Genomic DNA, 10,746 nt, shown 5'->3' with positions numbered 1-10,746 from the left:
AAAGGTAAAAAGTACTACAAATACCAAGTACTGTCTTTAGTTTACGTATTGCCTATGAACATGTTTTAGACAGTGATGCTCACATGTAATTATTTGTGTTATGGACGTGACAACATTGACTATTATGGACACAGTGTAGCTACCCTTGGCAGCAAACCTCCTCTGAGGAGCACATCATTTCCTGTTAGTTGATTACAGATGATGCATGTGTCTACAGGTCTGTTTCCTTGTCTGGGCATATACTCACATATCTACCAGGACCATGAGCTCTGTTGGGCACAGACACCTACTCCCCAAACAGAGTCATGTATCAATAGGCTCTGATGCCACTATCAACATGATCAAGATATAACCAGATAGTGTGAGCAATCACCTATGATGTGGCTATTACACATGAGCAGCTGTCTCCTACATCTTACACTCCTACTGCAGATGTTACACTGGAGTTAAAGATGATGTGCAACCTGTTTCATTACCAGTGCTATGCACTACCTTACATATAGTATGTGCAGGTGGCTGTCAGGTTGGGCTACACAAACCTGGTAGTTCGACTAGTGTGTCTGTACTCTCAATATCCACTCTATGTAGGTGTGCACGTAGCCATTTGGCCCAGCCCTGTAAACATTTGCATAACATGTACACATGCACAGCTGTTATTGCTTGCAAACAATAGTAGAGAGGTGGATATTACATGTGTTATGTGCATGGATAGTTACCTGGATCTTCCAATTATCTTTGCTATCATGCTGCTAACCTGTCAGATGAATACTAATGCTATGTATCCTGTCAGTGAGTATTGTAATTGCCAATAGATATAATTGCTGTTTGCATAACATATCAGAACTGCTATGTAGAATAGAATACAGATCTGCCTAGACTACTGTACATTACACAGTTATTGGCACAACATCCCACAATGCATGCCATATTTGTAAGCCCACCTTTAACATGTTCATCTTACTTATACACCCATACATATGTCGACTGTTACAATATAACAACGTATACTATCCCCTGTTATAGCACATACCTGTTGGGCCAATCCTGACACTGACAGTGGCTGGAAGCGAAATGGTGGGTTCCAAGCCCATAGCATACCTTGTGGTGCATGTGGAGTGTGCCGTGTGACCTACAGCAGTACACACATAGAATACTACAAGCATTACTACTGCTCAACAATACATCGCTACAAGATAGCTATTTCCACTATATGCATTGATTACACTGTAATTCTTACAGTACGGATACTACATACACAGACATACTACATGTTATACATACCATCTTAGTAATCGGAGGTGTTATTCACTAGTGTACTACTCATTTTTGGTTTGTCTTTCTGCATTTTGTCCTGTCCTACAGGTAGATACAGATGGTCTGAATGTGTGACAAGGCAAACGTTTATAGTTACAGATCAGTAACATGTGCTATACCGATGGACAATTGGTGTTCCTAAGTAGCTAATTACATGCACATCAGCTGTGCTGCTACTGCTTTAGCCAATACCATGGCTACAGTGGAGTATAACTGAGTATTACACTTGGGCGTTGTCCCTTTGCCTTACTTGTGAGGAAGACAGCATGGAGGTTTTTTTTAGAATCCTTTGCAACAGCTATATTGAGACGAACAGTAATATATTGTGTGTAATGCCTAGAGGAGATGGTCTAAATGTGAGTACTGTTGTTATATTTCTGAACATTGCTACTTGTGCAGGGTTTGTCTGTACCTAATACTTCTGCATATGTGTCAGTCTGGCCAGGTTGTTTGACCATCTCAAGGCTGCATAGCTATGCATATAATGTTAGGGGGTTTACAGTGTGCTTACCAGACATAGTTAGTTTGGTGTTACTGTGTATCATACTGTGCTTATAATCAGTACTCGGTAAAACTTCCTGGTGTACGAACCTTTCAACCCTCTGAAACGGTATTAGTTCATACAAACCCTGTTACATCAATGGCTGCTCAATTGTATAACGGCAATTATTTCACATAGGGCCATGTTAGTGTGTCTGTGTCCAGGTATGTTAAGGTTTCAGCAGATGTTGTACAGCAGTTGCATAACTGGTTATGGTATGACAGTATGTATTGATGTAATTATTTCGGTTGTGGGGTAGATGTTGGTGGGTGTACATAGCACATGCAGGTGTGTAGGAACCCCTTTTATACAACGTCTATATGTGTGTGGGTGTTCTTTCCCTATGTGAACACCTATCGCTTAGTAGACTAATACTATGGTAAATGTAGGCTGATTCATTAAGGCACTATTAAATGCTTCCTGTATAGCATGCAAGTACTGTTAGTTCTTGAATCCTTTTGGCAATACATCGGAATGTAATAAAGATTTGCAAAATGAAAGCTGTCTGTGCAATTCTGTCATGGATATTTGCAGTCAATGCAGTTGTGTTGGTTATTGTGTCCATAGAACATATTTGTAATAGCGCATTATATTCTTCATATGTTATGTTCACATTGTTTGGGGGGGGGGTGAATGTGTGATTGCTATGGTCCATGTTATACTCAGATATGACCACTTTGGATGCTGTCTACAGACATGTATGTATGTGTGTATATAAATATATATATATATATATATATATATATATATATATATATATATATATATATATATATATATATGTATGTATTTGTATACAGATATATACATTATTGCATACATTTATCTGTACCTCCATAGATGTGTAGATGTTTCTAACCTATCTATATATCTGCATATATATGTAGACCTGTATATATCGACATGTCTCTATGTATCTCTCTCTCTCTCTCTCTCTATATATATATCTATATATATATATATATATATATATATATATATATATATATATATATATATATATATATATATATATATATATATATATATATATATATATATATATATATATATATATATATATATATATATATATATATATATATATATATATATATATATATATATATATATATATATATATATCTATATCTATATAAGAGCGTATGCCTTTAATTGGGTACATGGTGGGTTGTCCTATTTCAACACATTCTTCCCTTTTGTGTTTTAACCTGTCTGCATACACAACTGGGATAGGTACATCCCAGGTAGCTTAGTGTTAGGGTAATTGGAGAATGGAGTACATGGTTGCAGGTTCTACTCCTGGAAGGTGTTATTATTTTACCTCTCAGAGTAGGCACTGCTAGTGAAAGTGTGAATAACGCACATTTACGCAGTTGTGAGCAGGTTTGTCCGTGGTCTGCATGACATTAAGCAAAGGTCAAACGTGTGAAGCACTTCTCCATTACCCGTGTAGCAGCGCCGCTTACCATCGTGCAAATACGTGGAAACCTGCTTCCAACTGCTTAAGAGTGCTTTAATCCACCTGCATCCAAAAGCTCTTATTCTGGCCCTCAAAATAACCTAACAGCCCTTGAACCCGGGACCATGAACACCACAGTCACTGACCTTACCACTACGGCATCTGAGATATGCACGGATGTTATGGTGTTTAGAATATACATTGTACTACAGACATTCCTCACTACTGACAACATATGTGACAATCAGTTGGTGTACATATGTCTGATACATGTTAATGTTCATATGTTTGTGAAAGTAGGTGTTGCAATGTGACATGACAGGGTGGTATTATGAATGAGTATGGTTCTTGCTTTGTGCCCTTTTTATATTGTCCCCATACTCCATGTATGCCCCTCCAGTTCACTTATTGGACATCCGACCCAGGCCCTTCTTGATGCATGATTGCACTACCCATCATTCCTCCCCCACCCCAATCTTCACATACACAACAACCACCCCTTCTATGGTGACTTAGGTTAATATTAATTGCTATGATACCAGAGCTGCATGTGTTTTGTGTACACTCCAATTCCTTTGGAGTGCTTCTGTGTCACGAAGTGTGTTCTTAGATGCTTATATATATGGCTATTGCTGTAACTGTATAATATATAATATATGCAGACATCACTGACATATATATATATATATATATATATATATATATATATATATATATATATCTATATATATATGTATATATATATATATATATATATATATATATATATTTCGTATTAGTTTGTAACAGTAATACATCTGTAGACTGAAATATGTTGGTTCACAAACTACAGTACATTACATGTACTGTACATATGTTCACAAGGTTACTGTCCCATTTGAGATCATTACAGTGAAATGCATATGGTATAAGGTGTAGTCTCAGGACCATGAAACATGTGTACACCTTGGATAGCTTAGTGGTATGTCCCATGACTATAGTGTGCATGGTCCAGGGTTCGCCACTTGTGATGCTTTATAGAATGTTGTTTACTGCAGAGTAAGGCTCATTTACGCAGTTGTAAGCATGTTTAACAGTGTTTGTGTGACATTATAGCAGCAGTTAAACACAGTTAAATGTTGTGACATATAACCTGTGCATGCAAACATGGCCACATTCGCTAATTACTCTGGATATATACCTGTCAGTGACGTAACATCTCACTATGTGCTGTCATAACATTACATTCTCTGTTGACTGTACTCTCCTGCACACATGGGTTTATTTGGGTGATTTGAATGTTTATTATACAGACGATTACTACCTATATATGCACGCTGTGCTTAAGGTATACTTTTGCACATGATAAACATCCCTGCCTTTATCGGGATTGTAACCTTGAATGCACAGATACTATGCGGATGCTGTAAGCATTACACTGTTGACATTATCGTTGCTTCCACCTGTTTCCTATTTAGATGGTTTCTATGTCTAAGCTAGGCTAAGCAAAGGACTGTAGCCCCCTAACTCACTGAGCTTCACGTACTCATGACATAACAACATATAACAAAAGTACTGTGAGACAATACATTATATTCCTAACTACATTAGGCATAGCCCCTTAAAGACATACTTCAAGGGAAACTTTGTTGTGTGACTGGGTAACAGACTATACACCCCTGGGATCATGTGTCCCAGAACCATACAGCTAGGGGGAGAGGGTTCCTGTCCAGTTTGATAGCTGCAAAACCTGTTGGGGGAATTTAATAGTGTTGAATTGCCACATTAACAGGCCCTCTTTAGATAACTAAGTGCCCCTATAACCCTCCACAACCCCAGTCTTCAACAGCTTCCTGCAACTTTGCCTGGGATTGCTTCATTGGCTATGCTTTACAGAGGCTTAGTTACTTCATCAATGGTGCAGAAAAGCCAACACACTGTTGCTAATCTTCTAATTGCCCTTGGGCAGATAGATAGTAGGCTATCTGTGCACCTCTAATGTGCAGGCCATCACAGCCATAATATGCGAATAAACAGACCTTTAGATCACAATATACAGTGTGAACTCACTATGTAGTCAGGAAACAGTTGAGTACAGCACAAACATACAGAACACTGATACTTAGTCACTCCAAATGCCTATCTTGGAAGCTAGAAGACTTGTATAAGGTTAAGGCTTTCTATTGCTTACCACTAGGTTACCTACAGGGGAGATGAAAATCAAGCACAGATGGGGAACATGCATGAAATGATACCATACCGGCCTACGTGTCTGCCTTATACTTTGGAATACTGGCCAAGGCTATCAGTGCCCCCATGGTGCCTTATTTAGGAGAGTCCCGAAGGTGAATACCAGCTCCATAAACAGCACAATAGCAGATTCAATGTGGTTTATGCTACTCAACACTAGGGGTTGTGATCACAACATGCATGCACTCACAGCACTCCTCAGGATGGACAACATGGACATCTGTGCATTAACTGCAATCTGTCTTAAGGCTCCTGAGAGCACACCAGCACTACCAGACTACAACCCATACCACACATTTCAGCCATGGAACATGGACTGACAGACATAGAGGGGCTGTATCCATATTCATCAGAGATACCTACATCTCCAGGTTAGTGGGGCAGCATGATACCTTTGTGATCATCCATGTGCAGCTAACATCAGCCACAACAGCAATGTTGAATGTGGCCTGCTATGGATCACCCTCCATGACCCAGGACCTCCACCTACCTGGAGACAGTGGCGAACACAACAGTCCTAACACACACCCTGGCACTGGTCGATGTCAACTACCATACCATTAACTGGGAAACGTGCTCTGTTACTCACTTCTGGGACCAGCACTTCCTGGAATGTATCACCTCATATGCCCTGTATCAGGTGGTAACTTCCCTAACGTGGGGTGGAAGCTACTAGATGTGGTCATCGCCAACATGGGCAACAGGTGCACCACAGAGGAGGTTTACCGGTCACTGGTTAGATCTGTCCATAAACTATTCACTGTTTCCACACTCTAGCATCTCCTCCACCCATGGAAACCACAGTGTATACCTTTCCTACAGCTAAATTTACACTACTAGTGACAAGGGTGGGGGGTTTCACAGCCCCCACGCTAAGGGGAAACACTGCTCCAGGTACAGACAGATTTACAAATGCAGTCTATAAGCACCTACATGGATGTATGGATCATGCCATCGCTGATAAACCAAGACTCACTCCTCCTAGACAAGGACACCAGTCTGGTGGACCTCTGTAATAAACAGGCTATACTACAGACGTAGGACAGTGTTCCAGGCACACAGCAAATCCCACGAAGGGCAGACATCTGTGACCACTGTTAGTATGATACATAGGTCCCGCATAACATCATCCAAGGCTAACATCAGCAGGAGAATAAGCAAGGATTTGAAAGATAATACAAAGCCTTCATCGGCTATGTCAAGGATCTACATGGTGACACACAGATTTGCACTGTGCCAGTGAAATATAGCGCAAAATATGCTGACCCTACTGATATCGCCAACATCCTTGCAGATACATTCGGTGCATACTTCACCCCCTAAAGAGCCCACAACACTAACCGTACGGTACAGTATCCCAACCATCAGAGACACACAGGTGGAAATGGCCCTCTCTAACAGGAGAACACAGCATCAATGGAGGCAGATGTTGACCCAGACTGCATCTTGTAAACTGTACATGACAACCTGCCCCCCACCTAATTATGCATTCCTACCTCAACCTCTCCACAGACTACATACCCATACAATGGCGCATGGCAACGGTTATTCCATTCCATCATGGGGAAATCAAAACTGACCATGGTAACTACCACCCTATAAGCCTGACTAGCCTGGTCTGCAATAATATGGTTCGCATCCTCAATGCACACATTAACAATGACATTGGTAATCTTCGTACACGTGACCCAACCCAGGTCAGCTTGGTTGACTGCAGTTCATGCCTACTGAACATGTTTTACGTCTTACATACAGTCACCAAGATGTTAGGTGACAGAGTAAGTGGTTCACACATACTACCTGGACCTCATCAAGGCTTTTGACACCATGCCCCACTCAGGTATTATTGATAAACACACCAGCCTGTACATTCACCCATACATCACAGGTTGGGTTGCCAATGGGCTTACCCACACAACCCACAAGGTACAACTAGTGGTCTCCAGGTCCAACTCTTGAACAGTCACGACTGGTGTCCCACAAGACTCAGTCCTAGGAGCCCTACTGTTTGACATATACATCTCAGATGTACAGGCAAACACAGGTGGACTACAGCAGACCATGTTTGGCAATGACTGCAAACTGGGAGCCATGACTGATAGTCCAGCTGACACCGACATCCCTTAGGAGGCCTCACAGTGAACGTCACAGGGTGCCACTGGCATGGCCTCTAGCCAAGTGCCACTAACTGCATGGTCATTCCATTGTGGAATTGGCACCCACATATTAACACATGAGCGGCAGCCACTTTAATACAGACGAGCTAATGGGGTATGTGGGGACTAAGGTAGATAGTGATCTCCCCTGTGACAATCATATCTTCACAGTAGTTAGGACATCCTTCTATGTAGGCCATCTGACTACTAAAGAATTCCCATCTAGACATACTGGGGTTATAGTGCCCATTTACTCATCACTCATCAGTCCCATCATAGGGTATAATAATCCATGTGGGATGTACCTCAGAGGACACGTCCAACAGCTGGGGGGTCCTCGAATGTACCTCACCAAGGGGAATACTGGCCTCCAACATATGGCCTATGCAGCTGGACTGAATAAACTCCTGCTTTACTCAGCGGCATCTTGTTTACCCAGAGATGATCTCCACTGACCAACACAGCCATGTCAAACTCTGGCTTGATGGATATGCTCCACCTATGGGAATCCATGTCACAGTCAGCCACACACTGTAGTGAGATGACCTTGCCACAACAATAACTGGAAGATGCTGGAAGGACAGCTTACTGTCACAGACACTCCCCGTACTTTGGAACAACATCCCTAACTACATTTTATAGAGCCCCTCAATAACACTCTGCAAGAGAAACCGTGAAGGGTGGATGGGGAACAGTAGATGCACCCCAGGGATCCACCATTGGCTCTGCTCCACAGATGGAAGGTTAATGACTCAATGGGGTGGCAAACGCTGACACATTTTGGCTGGCCTTATGAATGGCCTCTGGCAGTTGACCAAGTACCTACCTATGAATCTATACATACAGTATCTGCATATGCTGATAGTTTAGTTCACTGTTCAGGTGTTGACTTACCTTGTGCTACTGGCTGTTGTGTGTGCAATAGTTGGGGGCTGCCTATGTTGGATGCAGACAGTAGACTGCCTATACATGAGAATTTACAGGTAGTCTTGTGTGTGTGTGCCATCCATTTTTACTGTGTGTGCAGGTGGAGAAGGGTGTCAGTCCCTAGGTGCCTACACTGTCAGTGTGTGTGCTATACGTTCCCTCTTTGCCAAGGCATGGGCATACTGGTCTTGCCTCCATCTGCCTACTGGGGCTGGCTTAGGGTGTTCGTGGTCTGAGTACCTCTGTGCCTGTGGGGCCCTTGGCAATAGTGATGGGCTGCGAGGGCCTTCACCATTCTGTCCCTGCTGCAGCTGTTTCCGCAGGACTGTATTGTGTAGCATGGCACACACTTTGAAGATGTGGGCACATGTGCCTGGAGAGTACTCAAGGTTACACCAGATATGTCCAAGCAATGGAACCATGATGTCAGCATCCCAAACACATGCTCTATGATGATTCTGGTTTGTGCATGTGCCTCATTATGGCATTCCTGCATGGGTGTGTGTGCATTTCTGATGGGAGTCATCATCCACGGTTCCAGTGCATAGCCAGCATCCCCCACCAGGTGGCCATTTAGGATGTCCCCCCTGGCAAATAACTGATACAGCTGTGAGGCATGCCAGATGTGGGAGTCATGATAGCTTCCTGGGCTGCCAGCACACACATCCATGATAATGCCCTGGACATTGCACATGACCTGGCAGTTGATGAAGGGGTATCCCTTATGGTTTATGTAGCGCCTTCCATGCTCACCTTGTGGTGACTTGATGTGTATGTGCATGCATTCTATTGCACCCAATACCTCCGGGTATTCTGCCACACGGTGGAAGAGATGCATATTTCTGGCCACCTCCTTCTGCATTCGGGGGAAGTATATGTACTCATTGGCATGTGGTAACATGGCATCCAAGAAATGGTGTAGTACCCTGGATGCTGATGCCTGTGAGATACCATGATATCCCCAGTTGGTCTTTGAAAGGTAGCTGTAGCTAGTATTCTCAGGCTTACACATACCTTCATATCTACTGGGATGGGTTCCCCTCTGTTTGTTCTGGCTCTGAGGTGTGGCTGGCACAGCTCCACAAGTTGCTGTAGGGTGTCCCTGTCCACCCTGTAACGCTCTACTATTTCCAGATCATGTAGCCCCTGGTAGGTTAGCCTGGATCTGAACACGCTCCTCTTCCTCTGGTGCCTGCAGTGTCATGTGCATCATTCTCCACACCACCTTCAGTCTCCAACACATGCTGGTGGATCAAAGCTATGGCAGCCCCTAACATGTACATGATAAAAGTTCCCCATCTGTATACACCACTGGTGCAGAGTGTATGGGAATACACAAATGTGTGTGAGGTGCTTTCAAACTTTATAATATTGTGCTATGGATGCTGCTGATGTAAGTGGGTGTGTATGAACTATTCCATCTGCTGCTTCTCTTAATTACGGGTTTTCCAATGAGTACTGCAAGTGTGGGGCCTTTACTGTGGAGATCTACTTGCCTGCCTTGATTATTCTGTTGCCCTTTAATTCACTTTTAGACCTGGATCCCCTCCCATTATCAGGCATGCATCCACCTGCCATCTTTCTTGTTTTGAACTTTCCCTACCCAGTCATGGCGAATTGTGCCTTGTAGCTGATATACTGCATATCGCCTTTGTTCTGCTTTGACAATTTGCTGTTTTCTTTGCAGTACAGCCCCTCCCCTTCCCTGCTCTGCAGGTAGCTGCTTTCAGCCTTGTTAGCTGTTGTCAATGGCCCACTGTAGGCTTCTAGGTGTTAATTAGTCATTTGTACTCCCGTTTCACTAATGCAGCATTTCCTTATTTCTTTCCTATATCCTTCCTGTTTCAGCTGCAGTGTGCAACACGCATACCCGTTTACCAGTTTTACACATGTTTTCATCTCCGTTCACATGCATACTCGGTTACCTTGTGTACTCTCAGCTAAGCATAGCTATGGGTAATTCGGCACATCCCTATCCTGAAGCTTTGCCTAGCTAGGGGCAGACCGGTTTAGCAATGCTCCAATGTGCTTACAGTAATGGTGACACTCCCCTCTCTTGATGTCATCTTTATCTCAAGGGCTCACTTTGGTGTAATAACGCTACACTGTTTTGTGCA

Source organism: Protopterus annectens, chromosome 1.part2 (assembly GCF_019279795.1).
Source record: "Protopterus annectens isolate FY-2018-M chromosome 1.part2, PAN1.0, whole genome shotgun sequence".
In the NCBI taxonomy this organism is placed as follows: Eukaryota; Metazoa; Chordata; order Ceratodontiformes; family Protopteridae; genus Protopterus; species Protopterus annectens.
Note: the sequence above shows the minus strand (reverse complement) of the source record.